We start from the raw sequence: 17,945 nt of genomic DNA, 5'->3' as shown, positions 1-17,945 counted from the left end.
AAAGAGAGGCCAGCAGAAGCTTGGAAAGGGCTTACTCACCTAGGAGTGGTCTTGTCTTGCTCTGTGCTTTTCACCATAAGAAGGACATTCCCCCAGCTAGTCTGCTGGTTTCAGAAGGAGACGAAAGACACAGAGGGCAGAGTGGAGACACCCCAGCCACTCCAGCAAAATCACATCAGCCACCAGGCAGCCACGCCCTAGACATGGAGGCAGTCCAGCCAAGATCAGCAGGGCTGCTTGGCCAATCTCCCCAGATATGTAGATAATAAATGCTTAATATTGAAAGCCACTGAGATTCTGCAGTTGTTACTTGGCATTGCCGTGGCAAAAATTAATTGACGCAATTATGGTACACCATGATGGAAATATAATATGCATCTCCCAGGGCTACTGATGAGATGAAATGAAATAAATGAAGGTCTTAACTCATGGTAGCTGTGATCCACCATCTCATCAGAGGGCTTGAGATCATCACTAAGCTGTCTGGAGAGGTCAACGGAACAGCTTAAGTTTCCTGTCCTGAGGGAACAACGAATGTTCATGAAGGAAGCAGGAGCGGGGCAACCTCCTCACCCTTCTTGCTATAGCTCCACAGGTTCCAGCAGCCCTGGGCCCACTCACACAGTCAGGATCCAGAGCTGTAGGCACAGCAGTGTGGGCTGCGACCGTTTCTACACCCATGTCCTCCTCCTCAGCTCTGGGCCTCACAGACTGCACCGAATGACTGCTCGGGTCTTCAGCCATCTCTTAAGGCCCGGTTTCCTGGGATTTCAAAATGACTCTGCCTCCAAGGCTTGTTCTCAGGATCAACAATGAAAATGGATTTGAAATCCCAGCAAGAAGCAGATTGCTACACAAAATGAAGGGATGTCTTCCTCCTTCACCAGCACCATCGCTGTCATCGTCGTCATCATCATCATCATCATCATGACATGGTTGTCCTATCATAATAATTAGGGGAACACAATATTCCAAAGGCTAGGGGGAAGAAATGGGGAGCAAGGTGGCTATAGACCAGTGTTTCACAACCAGAGTGCCAGGTTCAAACGCCGGATTGTCTTCTCATGTGCTGTGAGATCTTAAGAAAGTTACTTAACATCTCTGAGCTTCGATTTTCTCATTTATAAAATGAAGATAATAGTACTACCTACCTCTTAGTGTCATTATGAAGATTAAATGAATTAATATAAAAATCAGTTAAAATAGTGTTTGGCATATATGAAATGCTCAGAAAGTATTAGCTGCTACCGTTATTACTACTGTCACTGTTATCATTATCAGATGCACACACACAGAGTAGGCACTTTAACTTATCAACCTGTCTAGTCCTCACAAAAACTCTAAGAGTTTGGACTCATCCAGTCAGTTTTACAAGGTGAAGAGCCTTGCTTAGCTTCCAGGTTAATGTTTTGTACGCAATACCAGGGGCCCTGGCAATGTGCGGGCAATCACACGGCCCAGAAATGCTCCCCGTGCCTCCCTACACCCCATACCTATGATCAGGAAACAGGCTGATAAGCTCCCTGGCAGTTTCCTGGGTCGTTTTCACTTTATTTGTGCTGCTTTCTGCAGCTTTTGTGTTCTACAATGCCCTTGGCTGGGCGAGCAGCCCCTGGGGCATCAAAGGCCCCGCTGGCAGCAAATATAAAGCCACAGCAGTGCCAAGGGTCCCTCCCCTGCCAGCCACCCGCCACCCGCCACGCAGCCCGGGAGATTCACAAGAAGGAGGTGCCCAGCCTCCTAACCACTCCAGGTGTTATTTAACCCTCAGCCTTGCGATCTGTCCCGGAACAGGCCAGGTGCACCAACCCCAGTGTGACAGGCAGAGCTGATGTCCAAGTTGTTCCTGGACTGAGGGCAGCAGGCAGATAGCTGTCAACACGATGGCTGGGAGAACTTTGGTGTGAAAGAGCTCAGAAAAGCTTCATAGGGAGGGCGCTGTCTTGAATCCAGAATGGAGAGATCCCTGTTTCCACAATTCGATAGTCATTTACTGAACACCTGCTCTAGGGCAGGCCTGGGACTGGGGCTGAGGGATTCAAAGACAATCTGACACGGTCCTGGACTTGAGGGGTACAGAAGAAGCTAGTGAGGGGGCCATGTGGAAAGACATGTTCAATGCTGAGATGAGCTTTGAGCAAGAAATGAGATAAAAAAGAAGACTGAACTTCCTGTGTCTATTCACTCAGTAACTATTAACAGAATGTCCACTTTGCGGCAGATGCTGGGGAGATGACAGTAAGTGAGGCACACAGTCCCTGTTCTTAAGAAACTTATGTTCTTCTTGACTCTGCCTTGGGGAACTCCAAAAGCCTTCCCAGAGAAGCTTCTGGATGTCAGCTGTGCCTCAAGTAGCGTAATTTTGGGGAACTTATGTTGCATCTCAGCACTTCCAGGTCCTCAACTGTCAAATGGATATAACATGTTTGTATTATAACATACCAGGTGGCCTTAAAATATTTTCCTGCAGAAAAATTCCCTAACAGAAAAAAAATTCAACTTACATTAAATGACAAAAGCTGGTTACAAAACAAGAGGAACCTATTCTTTACTTTTTCAAATATATGTATATGCAAGAATTTAATATGAAATGAAATATATATGAAAAGTATATAAAATGCATTATATATGTACATAATATAATAGGCATGCACTGTTATGTCCATATAAACTATTATTACACATGGTTATAAACTAGCAATTCTAGTGTGTGTAGGGGTATGCATATGTGTGTGTACATGTGCACACATGAGTATATATGTTGGTAGGAAAAGAAGGTTTTTTTAATTTTTCTTTTTCTTAAGATGGCATCTCATTCTGTCACCCAAGCTGGAGTGCACTGACACAGTCACAACTCACTGCAGCCTCTAACTCCCAGGCTCAAGTGATCCTTCCTCTTCAGCCACCAAGTAGCTGAAACTGCAGGTGCCCACCACCATGTCCAGCTAATTTTTTAAAAAAAAATTTTATAAAGACAAGATGTCACTCTGTTGCTCAGGCTGGTCTCAAGCTGCTGGGCTCAAGCAATCCTCCCATCTCAACCTCCCAAAGTGCTGGGATTAGAGGCGCAAGCCACAGCACCCAGCAACAAGTGTTTTTTTGTTTGCTTGTTTTTGAGACAGAGTCTCCCTCTGTTGCCCAGGCTGGAGTGCAGTGGTGCGATCTCGGCTCACTGCAACCTCCACCTCCTGGGTTCAAGTGATTCTCCTGCCTCAGCCTCCCGAGTAGCTGGGACTACAGGTTAGCGCCACCACACTCAGCTAATTTTTGTATTTTTAGTAAAGACGGGGTTTCACCATGTTGGTCAGGCTGGTCTTGAACTCCTAACCTCACGATCCACCTGTCTTGGCCTCCCAAAGTGCTGGGATTAGAGGCGTGAGCCACCGCACCCGACCACAACAAGTATTTTTTAAGTTTTCTTTCACTTATCTAAATTTTTTAAATTGTGCAGTCAGCATGTACTACTTTTGAAATTTAGAAAATAGGAGGCCAGGCACAATGGCTCACACCTGTAATCCCAGCACATTGGGAGGATGAGGTAGGCATGTTGCTTGAGCCCAGGAGTTCGAGACCAGCCTGGGCAACATAGTGAGACCTCGTTTCCTGCAAAAAAAAGTCAAAAAATTAACTGAGGGTGGTGGTGTGCACCTGTGGTCCCAGCTACTTGGAAGGCTGAGGTAGGAGGATTGCTTGAGCTTGGGAAGCCAAGGCTGCAGTAAGCAGTGATAGAGCCACTGCACTCTACAAAAAATAAAATCAAATAAAAAATTAGCCAGCCATGGTGGTGGTGCTGTAGTCCCAAGAGCTGCTTGGGAGGCTAAGGTGGGAGGATTACCTGAGTCCAGGAGTTTGAGGCCAGCCTGGGCAACATAGTAAGACCCCATCTCTATAAAAAATAAAAAAATTAGCCAGGTGCAGTGGTATGTGCCTGTAGTCCCAACTACTTGGGAGGCTGAGGTGGGAGGATTGCTTGAGCCCAGGAGGTCAAGGTTGCAGTGAGCTGAGGTCACATCACTGCATTCCAGCCTGGGTGACAGAGCAAGACCCTGTCCCCAAAATAATAATAATAAATAACATTTAAAAATTTAAAAATAGGAACAGGAGACCCCTCTTTCACACGAGTCTTTTAGGCTCCGATGCTCCTCAGCTACTAGAATGATGATCCCCCACATATTAACAGTGCTCCCCACAACTCCTGTTGAAGACTTAGCTTGCAATGTGCTAACCTACAGTATTCATCACCCTTCACTGTGCCGGTGAACTGGGTGCTCTATGCTCCCCACTTACAGAAGAGAAAACTGAGGCATGAAGCAGATAGGTCCCTAGCTAGAGATGGCAGAGTGAGGCGCTCGACACTCATCTGAAGCCAAAGCCAGTGCTCCTACCCTTTGCCCAGTCCTGCCTCTCCTCAGAGAGCTCAGAACCCAGCCAGGCTATTCCTGCTGCCAGTTCTCCTTTGTGGAGACAGAGGCTGTGGGATGCACTGCCTGGGACAAACCAGAGGGCTTCACTATGGAGAACAGGGAGCCTGGGAAAGGACTCTGGGCTGTGGGAACAGCCCCAGCCTGCGGCCCTGGACGCAATACCCATGCCAGCCGAGGAGAACGTCCAGGCATTTCTGTCCCCATATGAATGGGCCTGGGAGCAGCCAGGTCCCAGGAGCCAGAAAGGCGGGAAGCAGCTGCCAGCGCGCCGGCACCAGCACCCTGCCTTGCGCGCTCGGGCCAGCTTGGTTGGCTGCCTGTCAAAGCTTCAAAGGAGTGTGCAATGCAGGCTGGGGGACCTGGCTGGACTGGTTGGCCTGAAACTGAGGTGGCTGAACAAAAGGAGGCCGTGTGGGCTGGTTTGGCGGGAGCCCGTGGCGGGACGGAGGGCAGGAAGCGGGAGACAGCAGTGGGAGGGCTGGGGAGAGATGCAAGGTGCACTTGGCACTGGGCAGCCTACGCCTGCAGGAGGGGACCAAATGCCAGCTGGGGGCCTCAGGTATGACCCACATACAAGGGAAACAGGCTCAGGGAAGGCTGTGCCTTGGCAGGAGATGGCCAGCAAAGTGCAAACTCTTGTGCTGGTTAAACTCCAAGGGATTAGGTGCAGTATCTGTGCATTCTGGGAAATTCATTGAGTCATTTCTCCATTCATCCAACAGTGGCTGAACACTCACCATGAGCCAGCACTCAGTAGTGCTGAGAACCTAGCTGGGGGCCAGAACACCAGGGCCCCTACCTTGGCCACCTTGCATGGTGCCACAGCCCAAGGAGGTAAGAACCCAGGGTCTCTTCAGGATGAAGAGAAGGCAGAGACTTGTCACATGGCACAGAGCATAGACACAATGCCTGGGCTCCCTGGTGATTCCATCACTGACTCTGGGACTCAAAGCCTATGGCTTCATCCCCTGAGCCTCAGTGCCCGTCATTCACTATATGCTCAGTAAGTGTTGGCCAGGCAGTCAAGCCCATCAGTGCATGGGTAGGAGTGGGTAAACCCAGGATATAGGATGCCTGTCCCCACCCAAGTTCCCTTCTGACTGCATCCTGCCCACTCCCAAGGGAATCACCACCTTGTGGATGAGAGGTTCCACTCTCCAGGGACCTCAAACAGTGAAGTCCTGAGCACAGAGCCTGGCACTCTAGGTGTCCAGCTAAGGGGAGCCACTGTTAGTGCTGCCGGGGAATACAACAGGGGGAGGAGGAGTCACTTGACTTCAGAGCCACACAGGCAGGGTTGGGACCCAGATCCAAGCGACTCAGAGCCTGGCTTTTTCCTCAACTTCAAGCCAGCACCAAAGAGAAGGTCACAACCTGACCCGTCTCTGAGATTCTTATGTAAGAACAGAGGGAGATCCACACATAAATGGAAGCAGGGGAACCATGCATGGTGTCTTGTAATCAACGGTCACAACAGATGACCCATTAGAGAACTCAAGAAGATCAAGGAAGGCAAAGAGAGGGGCTGGGAGATGGCAGACAAGAACGCCTCAGTGCACAGGCCTGGGAGTCAGGGGTCCCAGATTCTGCTCCAGACTCTGCCATCTCTTCTATGGAATGAAGCCGGTCACGTTCCCCAGAGAGCGTCTTCTCATTTGGTAAATGAGAGGGCAAGAGCAGAGGATCCACAAGGTCTTTCTTTGCACACTACAGTTCTGTGCTTCCAGAGGGAGGGTAGGTGGGAGACTATAAGGAGAACGCCAATATTTGAACTTTTCTGGCCTCTCGAACAGGATCAGCAGAGCTGGAACAGCTCTGGGTGCTGCCTGCCCTCCCAGGGGTCTAGCCAGCCTCCTCACCCTCCAGCCTGCCCTGGAGCAGCTGATCTCGGTCGTAAGCCAATGTGGCATGCAGAGAGACAGGTTGCAGAGATGGAGACAGAGGGATCTGGGCTCATTTTCTACCCACGGCTCGATGCGGGGCTCGGGGAAAGATATTTCTTCTCTGTGAGCCTCAGCTTCCTCGGGTGTAAATATGGATGAGAATAACACCTGCTGCAAAAGGTTGTCAGAGAGATTAAATGAGAGCCCAAACAAAAAACAGAGCAGAGAAACATGAATTTCTCTCTCCCTACTCTCACTTTATTTGAGCACAAGCCCTTTGAATAAAAAAAAAAATACAAATAAAAAAATAAAAAGTCTTCTTAAATGTCCACAACTACAAAACAAGAGTGAATCAGAAAGAAGGCTGGGACTGGGCGCGGTGGCTCATGCCTGTAATCCCAGCACTTTGGGAGGCTGAGGCAGGTGGATCACTTGAGGTCAGGAGTTTGAGACCAGCCTGGCCAACATGGTGAAACCTCATCTCTACTAAAATTGCAAAAATTAGCTGGGTGTGGTGGTGCACACCTGTAATCCCAGCTACTCTGGCAGGAGAATCACTTGAACCCTGGAGGCGGAGGTTGCAGTGAGCTGAGATCACGACATTGCACTCCAGCCTGGACAACAGAGCAAGAGTCTGTCTCAAAAGAAAAAAAAAAAGGAGGCTGGATTTTCATACGGAAGGTCTGGGCTCCAGTCTCTGCTCTGATACTTATTCTACATTAAGGCACTGGAGGAGCTACTCAAGCTCTCTTGGCCTCAGTTGACTCACCTGTAAAATGGGGCTAAAAAGAATGCTCCATTCACAGGGTTTGGGAGACCTTAAGTGAGCTAATGTATGTGAAAATGCTTTGGAAATCAGGAAGCTTTCAACACGTTAATTATTGCAATGCTCTGACTTAGTAAGGCAGATCCTCTTGTAAGAAACAGCCTTGGAAATAGTCTCTCACATGGTTCCAACAGGAAGGGAGCTGTATTGAGATTCTGCACGAATTTAAATCTTCCCTAACATCTAATCAAAGGCAGGCAGTATGGCAAATTCTTTCAGATGTGGCCCAAATGGTCTGGGAATGGTGCGAGACTGGGCATTTGGAGAAGGGTGCCTGGGGTGAGCTGGACAGGAGACTCTCTACCCTGAGGGCTGAAGGTGCCTGGTGCAGGGCTCTCAGGCACCTTGCCAGTGTTTGTTCTGTGCACATTGCCAGGCCTCCTGCCTTCTCCTCTGGGTACATTAGGTGATGGTGGGATTATTACCTGCCTGACAGGTAGTTGAGAGACAGGGGTACAAAGAGGGCAAGAAACAGCTCCTCAGAGAAGCTGCCAGCCCAGCAGCTGGCCCCCGAGGCCCGGAACACCCAGGGTGCAATGACGGAAGGCATCCTGCTTCCGTACCCCGAACCGCTGAGCAAATACGCAAGTGTGGCAGGTGCCTGGGGCTGCTAGCCAAGTAGGGCTCCTGCCTGGCCAGCGCCAGCCCAAACAGCTCCCTGGCACCGCTCCCACTCTCTGAGCTGGCAGGCAGAACGAAGGGATAGGTAGATGCCAGGGCAGCCAGCACGAGGGGCTTCTCTCCTCAGATCCTTGGAGGTGTTGTCTAGAAATGGCATGTCTGGGGCTGGGCACAGTGGCTCACGCCTGTAATCCCAACACTTTGAGAGGCCAAGATGGGATCACTTGAGGCCAGGAGTTTAAGATCAGCCTGGTCAACATAGTGAGACCCCACCTCTATAAAAATAAATGAATGAATGAATGAATTGATTAGAGATGGCACACCTGCAGCTAGCCAGCCCTCGGGCCTCTTCCCAAAAGGCATCCTCCTCATGATGCTGAATTGCTTCCCTGAAGACAGCACAGGCGCACAGGAGCAGCTCAGGTGTTCCCTGGTGTGTCTTTTGTTGTTGTTGTTAAACTATAGTGCTTCTTTTAAGGTGCTCACGTGGAGGCCTAGAAACTGATAATGTCTCCATGGGAAACTTTTTTTTTTTTTTTGAGACAGGGTCTTACTCTGTCACCCAGGCTGGAGTGCAGTGACACAATCATGGCTTGCTGCAGCCTGGACCTTCCTGGGCTCAGGTGATCCTCCCACCTTAGCCTCCTGAGCAGCTGGCACTACAGGCATGCACCACCATACTAGGCTAATTTCCGTTTTTTTTTTTTTGTAGAAACGGTGTCTCACCATGTTGCCCAGGCTGATCTGGAATTCCTGGGCTCAAACCATCCACCTGCCTTGGCCTCCCAAATTGCTCCCCAAAGTGCTGGGATTACAGGCATGAGCCGCTATGCCAGCCCTCCACAAGCAACTTTTATCCAGGAATTTCAGTGGCACCCACTGGCCCATGAGATCTCAATAAGTCACACCAAGGGCCCTGGAAGGGGTATCAGGTAATCTGGTTACACTCACTGCCGTGTAGCCTTGGGCAGGCCACTTCCATTCACAGGTGCGATTCCTTCACTGATAAACTGAGGAGCTTTACCTGGATGCCTGCTGTGGGCTCTGCAGACGGCGGTGGGGTGTAAGAGGCTGTCCTTTGCTGTGAGGTAGCTCTGGATCTAGAAGTTTGAGCTGTTACCTCCTTAGCTGTGTGCTCTCTGATCATCTATTTGATGTCTCTGAGCTGTTTTGTCCCCTTTAAAAATCAGGAGAGCAATTCCTCCACGCAGAATAGATAAGAAGTGCCTGGCGTACAGCAAATGCCCAAAATATGGGAACTGCTGTTTCTTTTGTTCACTCATGCTGTGTTCTCAAATTGATACTGATGTCAAGCTGTTTTCTCCTTGAAGAATGTAACAGGCTTGCCTTGAAGCCAGGGACCCAAATTACTCCGTAGATCATTCGACATCTCACGTAAAACTAAGAACCTAGCTACTTCACGTCTCTCTCTCTGAATGTCCAGCAAATGGCATTTCCACTCTTAAAGAATTTCAAGTGAGTGGCAGTGATTGCAGCCTACTAGAGGTGTTCTGAATAGAGAAATCAGGTGCAAAAGAGTTACATAATTTATCCTTATAAGACCATTCAGTCATTCCAAAAGTAGTTGATGTAACAGGCAATGCATGTAGCACTAACCAACCCATGCCCTGGCAGGATTTGAATCCAATCGTTATTACTATTGTAATAGTAATAGTTATTACTGAGTTTCCCACTGTATCTATTACCAAAACAATGGTGCATAACGAGCTCAATGGCATAAGCACTAAGTGTCCATGTATCTGTGTGGTCGAGTAGGTAGCTTTGGTGATCTTGGCTGGGCTCACATGAAGGTCTAGGAGTTGGCTGGCTGTCAACTGATCTAGGTTGGTGTCAACTGGGACCATTAGAGCACCTGAGTTACGTTCTATGTGTCATTCTTTCTTCTCCCGGAACCAGTGACTAGCTCTGAAATCTCTTTTGATGGTGATAAAAGAGATTCAACAGTGGAAATGGAAACAGTATTTCAAAGCTCAGCTTGCAGCCGGATACAGTGGCTCATGCCTATAATCCCAGCACTTTGGGAAGCCAAGGCAGGCAGATCACCTGAGGTCAGGAGTTTGAGATCAGCCTAGCCAACATGGTGAAACTCTGTCTCTACTAAAAATAACAAAAATTAGCCAGGTGTGGTGGTGCACTCCTGTAATCCCAGATACATGGGAGGCTGAGGCAAGAGAATTGCTTGAACCCAGGAGGTGGAGTTTGCAGTGAGCCAAGATCAGGCCACTGCACTCCAGCCTGGGCCACAGAGCGGGACTCTGTCTTAAAAAAAAAAAAAAAAAAAAAAAAAATCTCAGCTTGCGTCATGTTTACTAACAGCTTATGAGACACAGTCAGTCCAGAATGAGATACAGGGAATGAGTGAAGAGTTAGGGCCATTCCTGTAATCAGTTCACCACATCATTTTATAGATGAAGAAGGGAGGATCCATATAATTATGCTACTTACGTAAAGTTACTGAGCTTAGTATCTGAGTCAGGATTTGAACTTGGGCTATTTCAACTGTACCAAGTTCCATGCTGCTGCCATCAGATATCATGGGTACAAAGGAGAGGCAGCAAGAACTTGGAAGGCCAAGAGTGAACCGGACACCAGATTTGGCCCTGCCAAGAATTCTTCAGTGCATCTTATGTGTGCAAGGCCTTTGTGAGTGCAGGGAAATGCCTTCCTGACCCAGGTGGAGATCTAGCACAAGCTCTGGCCAACAGAAGCTATCCTCACCCTATACAGAATGAAAGCAAATAGCACTGAATTAAATAGCTGCAGTCAACCAGCAGCTTTATTTGGGAGAGTAGATATGAATTAAGCAGTTCCTCAGAGAAGAATGCAACTTTCCCTTTATTTCTAAGCCCCATAAATCCAGGGTAAAGGTCAAGCCAAGACTCCAAGTTAATTGATCCACTCCCACCCCGTCCCCACCTTAAAATGTCCTGGTTTTACTGGGGATAAGGAGAGCACATTGTAACCCACTTCCACACAAGGCCTGCAGCTCTGCTGGGTTGACATAGGAAAGAAAAGGCCAAACAGGGTCCAGACTGACACCCAGCATCTGATTCAGTGGTTCTGGGTAGGAGCACAGAAGCTGACTTTTCTTTTTTTTTGGGACAGAGTCTCGCTCTGTGGCCCAGGCTGGGGTGCAGTGGCATGATCTTGGCTCACTGCAACCTCTCCCTCTTGAGTTCAAGCGATTCTCATGTCTCAGCATCCCAAATAGCTGGGATTACAGGCATGTAATGCTTCCCCACCCCTGCACTCTCCCTCACTCCCAGCACCTCTGTAATGCCGCAAACATACTGATGCATGCCATCTGAGCTCAGACGCTAATCAAGAATGAAGGAGAAAGGACACTGAAGACCTCCCTGCCATATTAGGCATATTGCCTACAGTTGTTCATTAAAATAGCATATAAATGAGTATTTATTCGGTTCTTTTTGCACTATTTTAAGATGGATGTCTCCAAGGACTTGAAAAATCCCAGGAGTATTTTTAGCACACTCACCCTGCAACAGCATTTCTGTTTGTGAGGGCTGATTATACTGAGTATAAAGATGGCCCAGACAGGCCGGGCGCGGTTGCTCACGCCTGTAATCCCAGCACTTTGGGAGGCCGAGGAGGGCGGATCACGAAGTCAGGAGATCAAGACCATTCTGGCTAACATGGTGAAACCCTGTCTCTACTAAAAATACAAAAAATTAACCGGGCATGGTGGCGGGCGCCTGTGGTCCCAGCTACTCGGGAGGCTGAGGCAGGAGAATGGCGTGAACCCAGGAGGCGGAGCTTGCAGTGAGCCAAGATTGCGCCACCGCGCTCCAGCCTGAGCAACAGAGCTAGACTCCGTCTCAAAAAAAAAAAAAAAAAAAGCACAAGTCCTGGGGAATCGGACTGGAGAGGCAATGCCCCTGTCCCCAGTAGAGACTGTGAATCCTAGGCCGGGGGATGTGCCCTGGATTCAGTAGGAACAGGAAGCCCACAGGATGTCTGTAGCTAGGGAGCGATGGAAGCAAAGCCGCACTCCAGGAAGTTGCATCTGGAGGCAGTTTGAAGGATGGTTGGGCAGAGGGAGGGCCTGGAGTTGAAAAGACCCCTAAGGAAGCTACCAAAACATCCCAGGGGGTCTGAAATAGGAAGCCAAGGCCCACATTGCAGTGGTAAAAATCCACCAAGCGGTGACTATAGGCAGGTGGGGGAGATGAAGTGTTTGGAAGATGTTAGAACCTGCTCATTCAGGAGCAGCAGGGCAAGCTGAGCTGAGACACCTGAAAGTGAGCTACCGGGACTTGAAGGTCCCCTGCGAAGGTGCAAACACGCTCTGGAAAAAGCGGGGCCTGGGGCCTGCATTCCTAAACACTAGGATCCTGTATTAATTTTCTACAGCCACTATGACAAATTACTACAAACTTAGTGGCTTAAAACAACACATATAATTACCTCAGTGCTCCTTAGGTCAGAATGTGTGTTGGCTCAGCTGGTTTCCCTGCTCCTGGTTCATGAAGCTGAATTCAAGGTGACAGCGGACTGGGCTCCTATCAGGAGGTTCTGGAAGGATCCTCTTCCAAACTTATTCATGTTGCCGAATTCAGTTCCCTGCAGCTGTAGGCTGGGGGTCCCCATTTCTCTGCTGGCTGTTAGCTAGGGGCCACCGTTAGCAACCAGTCTCTCCCTCCAGTTCCTACAAGTGGGCCCCACATTTCAGAGCCAGCAGTGGCACATCAACTCCTTCTCACACTTACAAACTTTCATGGCATCTTCTTGATCACAGTTGGAGAAAACCTCTGCCTTTAAGGGCCCGTGTGATTGGATTGGGCCCACCTGGATAACCAAGGATACTCTCCCTATTAGAAGTCAATTGATGAGTAACCTTAATTACATCTGCAAAGTCCCCTTTGCCATATAAAGTAACATATTCATTCATAGGCATAACATCAGAGATTAGGGCGTGGGCATCTTTAGAGGGCCATTCTGTTTACCAGAGCTTCTCTGCTTCTCCACAGGAAACAGGTTGAGACATCACACAATAAATCATAAGGGGTAGAGAGCCCTGCCACAGAAGGAGGCCTGGGTTCTAAGCATCATGGAGAAGAAGGACTTTACCCAGGCTCAGTGAGGGGTGGTGGAAAAGACAAAAATCAGGAAACATTTCCCAAAAGAAAAATGAGATTCTCTGATGGAACCTGGAATTGAGCAGAGCAAAGGGATGTGTTGCCAGCAGAGTTGATTAGGCTACAGGTCATTGGAAGAACATATTTAGAAGAAACCGAAGCTAGAGTGAACTCCAAGTAAACACCAAAGTTTACTGCTTTGTCCACTGCAAATGCACAGCATTGCAGGAGCTAGCCTCCGAGTGCTAAGCTGCTGCCATTCCTGTCTCCTGGGGGGCCGATTCTGCCTTTCCAGAAGCAACACAGTGAGCCTTCATGGAAACCCCATCCCACAAGTGAGAGAAGCTAAGTGAATCTGCACATGCTGGTCTAGGAAGACATCCGTGATACCGTAAATAAAAATGGCACACTTATCAATACCATTGCAAGTTTCCATTTCCTGCCTCCCTCAAAACGAAGTACAAAAAAGCAAACGTTGTGAGCATGTATGTACTTGCAAAAGCTGATTGTTAAATATTCAAGAAATTTGTGAACTCGTTTTTAAAGCTTTGGTTGCCTGAAATCGGCTGCGGTATGGGATTTCACCATTGAAATTGACAAATCTACAATTCAGGGTTTTCGTTTCTCCTCTTGAGAAGTTTAACAGTGCACCACTACATTTGCATAAATTACCAAACTGACAACAGGGATTATCTCAAGAAGGGGCGGGATGGGTTTCAAGCTGGTGTTGGTTACTTTCCCGTCTTTCTATTATTAATTTTTAAAATTGGTGCAATTATAGCAATTTTTAATTTTTTCCATTATCTCCCAGATGTAAAAAATTAACATAAAACAAAACCACCAGTCTGTAATTCCTCATTTTCAGAGTTCTTTTCCTTGGAGGCAGCAGCAGCATCCTGGGCACCGTGGCTGCCTTCAGCTGGTCCAGACGCAGTGGCTCTGACGTTCTCTGGCAGGCGGGAAACACTGCCTGATGGTCAGCGGCTGCTCATCGCTGATGCACTGCTAAGAACTGGGCAGCCCAGACCAGCTAGACAGCTGAGGTCTTTCCGGGAAGCTGGACACACCTCCCCAGGGAAGAGCCTTCCTTAGCTGCAGACTGAGCCACAGACCTCGCGGCTCATCTGCTGCAACCATTATGAATCATACTAGGATTATCAAGGAACAATCTTCTCCAGGATCAGCCCTTTCCCTACCACTGTCGGATTCAGGGAATTTTAAGTGGTGGGGGGAGGAGGGAGGTAGCCGGTGTATTCCAGACAGCAACACTAACTGCCTGTTCTGAGGACGCAAGATTTTCTCATTTGTAAGGCTCTGCGTAACACACTCATCCTAGCACACAGGGCTTCAATGTCAGGATGCAGCCTCCTTCCCAGGAAGCTGGCTGGACACTAGGTCACAGACGAGCTGAAGCTCTCCCAAGAATACACCTCCTGTTTGACCCTGACATTCACTGCTACGGCCACCTGAAGACGAGACTTTCCATCTGGAACATTTCAGTACCTATCTCCCTGGCATTTCTCCAGCACTCTTTTCCTCTGTGATTGTTTAGCCCAATAAGCACACAGAATGGCATTACACGTAGTGGTAAAGAAGCTGTTACATGTGGTGATGAAGATGTCATTACATGCGGCAATGAAGGGGGCTTCCAGGAGCCTAACAGAGGTGACAGAGGCACAAAGGGGCAGCTGCCCACTTCCTGGGGAGAGCATCTACCAATTTCCAGCCTGTGTCTGGCACAGAGCAGCTAATCATGACATGACTGCTGACCTGTGGGTGACTTTATGTGCCTTTTATAACATCTTTTTCTTTCCTTATCATATCATCATGCCATTTGAACAATTTGCATCCTGTCCCTTTTCCCCATAATGAAGTCATTTTTAACCCTCATTTTCATGTTTACATGGCTGAAGAAAGAATTCTGTGCACGTGCTGGAGGGCCTTCCACCACTCCCCTCTCACAGGAGATTGAACTATTTTGGAGTTTTCATGGTTATAAACACACTGCAGCCAATATTTTTGTGCGTATGCACAACAGGATTCTGAAAATGTTCTCTGAAATAAATCTATGTATTCATAGATTATTACAAACTCCCAGGGCACAGGAGGGTAAGATGTGCTGGTATTCCATCTGATCCTGGTGAACACAGGAGCTGAATGTGACCTACAGCTGGGCCACATGTGGCATCACCCCCGACACAAGGAGTGAGAGCCCCAGAGACCTCATCTGACATGTGGCAGGCTGTGATGGCTGCCGATATAAATGAGGCTGTGTGTGTCCAGGTCCTATTAATTCATGTTAAAAAATTAAGGAGGGCTGGGCATGATGGCTCACGCCTATAATTCCAGCACTTTGGGAGGCTGAGGCAGGAGGATAATTTGAGCCCAGGAGTTTGAGAGCAGCCCTGGCAACATAGCAAGATCCCTGCCTCTAAAAAAGTTAAAAAAAAAAAAAAAATAGCTCTTGGTGGCTATGCACTTATAGTCCCAGCTGCTTGGGAGGCTGAGGTGGGAGGATCACTTGAACCTAGGAGGTTGAGGCTGCAGTGAGCTCACTGCACTCCAGCCTGGGCTACAGAGCAAGACTCTGTCTCAGAAACAAAACAAAATGAAAAAATTAAGGAGGCAGCTGGCCATGTAGTTGTGTAGACAACACATTCTTCATGTCTCAGGAACCGGGCAGCAGAATTTTTGCTGTTGCAGGAATCTTCCCACCTGTTCTTCTGTGGTCATTTCTGCTCCATTCTCCATTGCCCTCGGGCACACTGAGAAAGCCCTTTGACATGGAGACATTCAGAGGCAAAGTTTGGAAAATAGGACTCTGGGACCTCCATACAAGGGCGAGAGAATTTAATTCAGGTTAGAAATGTCTGGATTTGAGGTCCACTGGATTTGTATAGCTGCCCATATGTCCCCCAACCTCTCTGAGTCTATGCATTTCCATCTATAAGCAGGTGGGGTGACGACGGACAGATAATCTCCAAGAGCCTCTCTCTGATGTTCTACACCATCTTGGAAACTTTTTTTTTTCTTTTGAGACAGGGTCTTGCTGTGTTTCCCAGTTTTGTCTTGAACTCCTGGGCTCAAGCCATACTCTTACCTTGTCCTCCCAAAGTGCTGGGATTACAGGCATGAGCCACCATCTTGGAATCTAAGAGGATGGGAGCTGCTAACCCAGGAATGGCAGGGAACTCATCCTCATCCGGACTGAGACATCAGACCCTCCAAACTTCAAGTTTCCACAGCACTGAAGCTCTGATTAGGAAAAGCCATGGCTTTCTGGCCAGGATAACCATGTCGTGTCACCTGGGTAGCTTATTCAATTGTGAGTGTTTAAAGAGCAGTACAGGCATGACTCATCTTCGTCTCCCTCACAGCACCAGTTGTGTGGTGAGCACGTAGGAGAATTCGTGCTGTCTCCTTTGTAGTGAAAACAAAACCAAAGACAATCTATAAGATACCAGCAAGGGAGGAGTTAATGTAAATCATGATCCAGCTGTAAGCATTAGCCATTACATTCATGGTGGAGATCTATCCTTAATAACACAGAGAGATGTCTACCACATATTTCCAAAGGGATACATTAATTTCAGGACCACACGAATGGTCCTGTGAGGCCATGTGTACCTACAAACAATCCACAAATAAGTAAGGCCATAGTTGGTGACACATGTTATGCAAGGGTAGGTTCACAAACCCAACCTCACTTATTCTTGAGCAACACTAAGGTATTTATGGCAGAGAATGGTTACCATCCCCCCCTTTTTCTTTTTTCTGAGACAGGGTCTTGGTCTGTTGCCCAGGCTGGAGTGCAATGGTGTGATCTTGGTTCACCGCAATCTCCACCTCCCAGATTCTGGTGATCCTCCCATTCAGTCTCTTAAGTAGCTGAGACCACAGGCATGTGCCACCACACGTGGCTAATTTTTGTATTTTTTATAGAGACAGGGTTTCGCTATGTTGCCCAGGCTGATCTCCAACTCCTGAGATGAAGCAATCCTCCCACCTTGGCTTCCCAAAGACCATCTCCCTTCTAAAGCTCGTCTAGAACTTATCCCTGGCAAGTGAAATGATTGTAGCCTACTTCCAGAAGACGTGTTTAAGAAGTGGTGTGCCTTCTCTCCTGTCCTTCATCTCCGCTGCCAGTTGGAGTAACTTCAAGGTCCCAGGGATGGCAGAACAACAACATGGAAGAGACCTGGGTCTCTAGATCACAGAATGAAGAAAAGCCACCTAATGACCAGGAAAACCCCTCTCAAACTTTTTTTTTTTTTTTTTTTTTTTTTTTGAGACAAAGTCTTGCTCAGTTGCCAGGCTGGAGTGCAGTGGCGTGATCTTGGCTCACTGCAACCTCCGCCTCCCAGGTTCAAGTGATTCTCCTGCCTCAGCCTCCCGAATAGCTGAATCTACAGGCGCGTGCCACCACAGCCAGTTAATTTTGGTGTTTTTAGTAGAGACAGGGTTTCACCATGTTGGCCAGGATGGTCTCGATTTCTTGACCTCGTGATCTACCTCCTTGGCCTCCCAAAGTGCTGGGGTTACAGACGTGAGCCACTGCACCCAGCTTCAAACTATTATCTGACTTAGAAAGAGGTGTCTTTGAGCTACTAAAATACTGAGGTTTATTTGTTATGTCATCTAGAGTTACTCTAACTAAACAATCACTTCTCAGACAGGCACAGTGGCTCACACTTGTAATCCCAGCATTTTGGGAGGCTGAGATGGGCAGATCACATGAGGAAAGGAGTTTAAGACCAGCCTGGTCAACATAGTGAAAACCAGTCTCTACTAAAAATACAAAAATTAGCCTGATGTGTTGGTGCACGCCTGCAATCCCAGTTACTCAGGAGGCTGAGGCACGAGAATCGCTTGAACCCAGATACCAGAGGTTGCAGTTAGCTGAGATCGCACCACTGTGCTCCAGCCTGGGCAACAGAGTGAAACCCTGTCTCAAAAATAAATAAATAAATAAATAAATAAATCTATTTCTCTTTTCTTTCTCTTAGGTGAGGAAACTGAGGCTCAACATGGTAAATTAAACTTGACAAGGATACACAACTCACAAGGTGTGGAT

The 17,945-nt window shown here is 48.1% G+C and overlaps 1 protein-coding gene across 1 annotated transcript in view; it reads right to left on the bottom strand.

Moving 5' to 3' along the window:
- The window catches only part of LOC115935588 (uncharacterized), a 78,388-nt gene extending 68,359 nt beyond the window's left edge, over positions 1 to 10,029 (bottom strand). Inside the window, exon 1 of the transcript XR_010135043.1 lies at positions 40 to 10,029. The gene's annotated coding sequence lies outside the window, so the exon portion shown is untranslated. The remainder of the gene's footprint in view (positions 1 to 39) is intronic.
- Positions 10,030 to 17,945: the final 7,916 nt, after the last annotated feature.

Source organism: Gorilla gorilla, chromosome 7 (genome assembly GCF_029281585.2).
Source record: "Gorilla gorilla gorilla isolate KB3781 chromosome 7, NHGRI_mGorGor1-v2.1_pri, whole genome shotgun sequence".
Taxonomy (NCBI): domain Eukaryota; kingdom Metazoa; phylum Chordata; class Mammalia; order Primates; family Hominidae; genus Gorilla; species Gorilla gorilla.
This window is presented reverse-complemented; position numbering and strand designations above follow the sequence as displayed.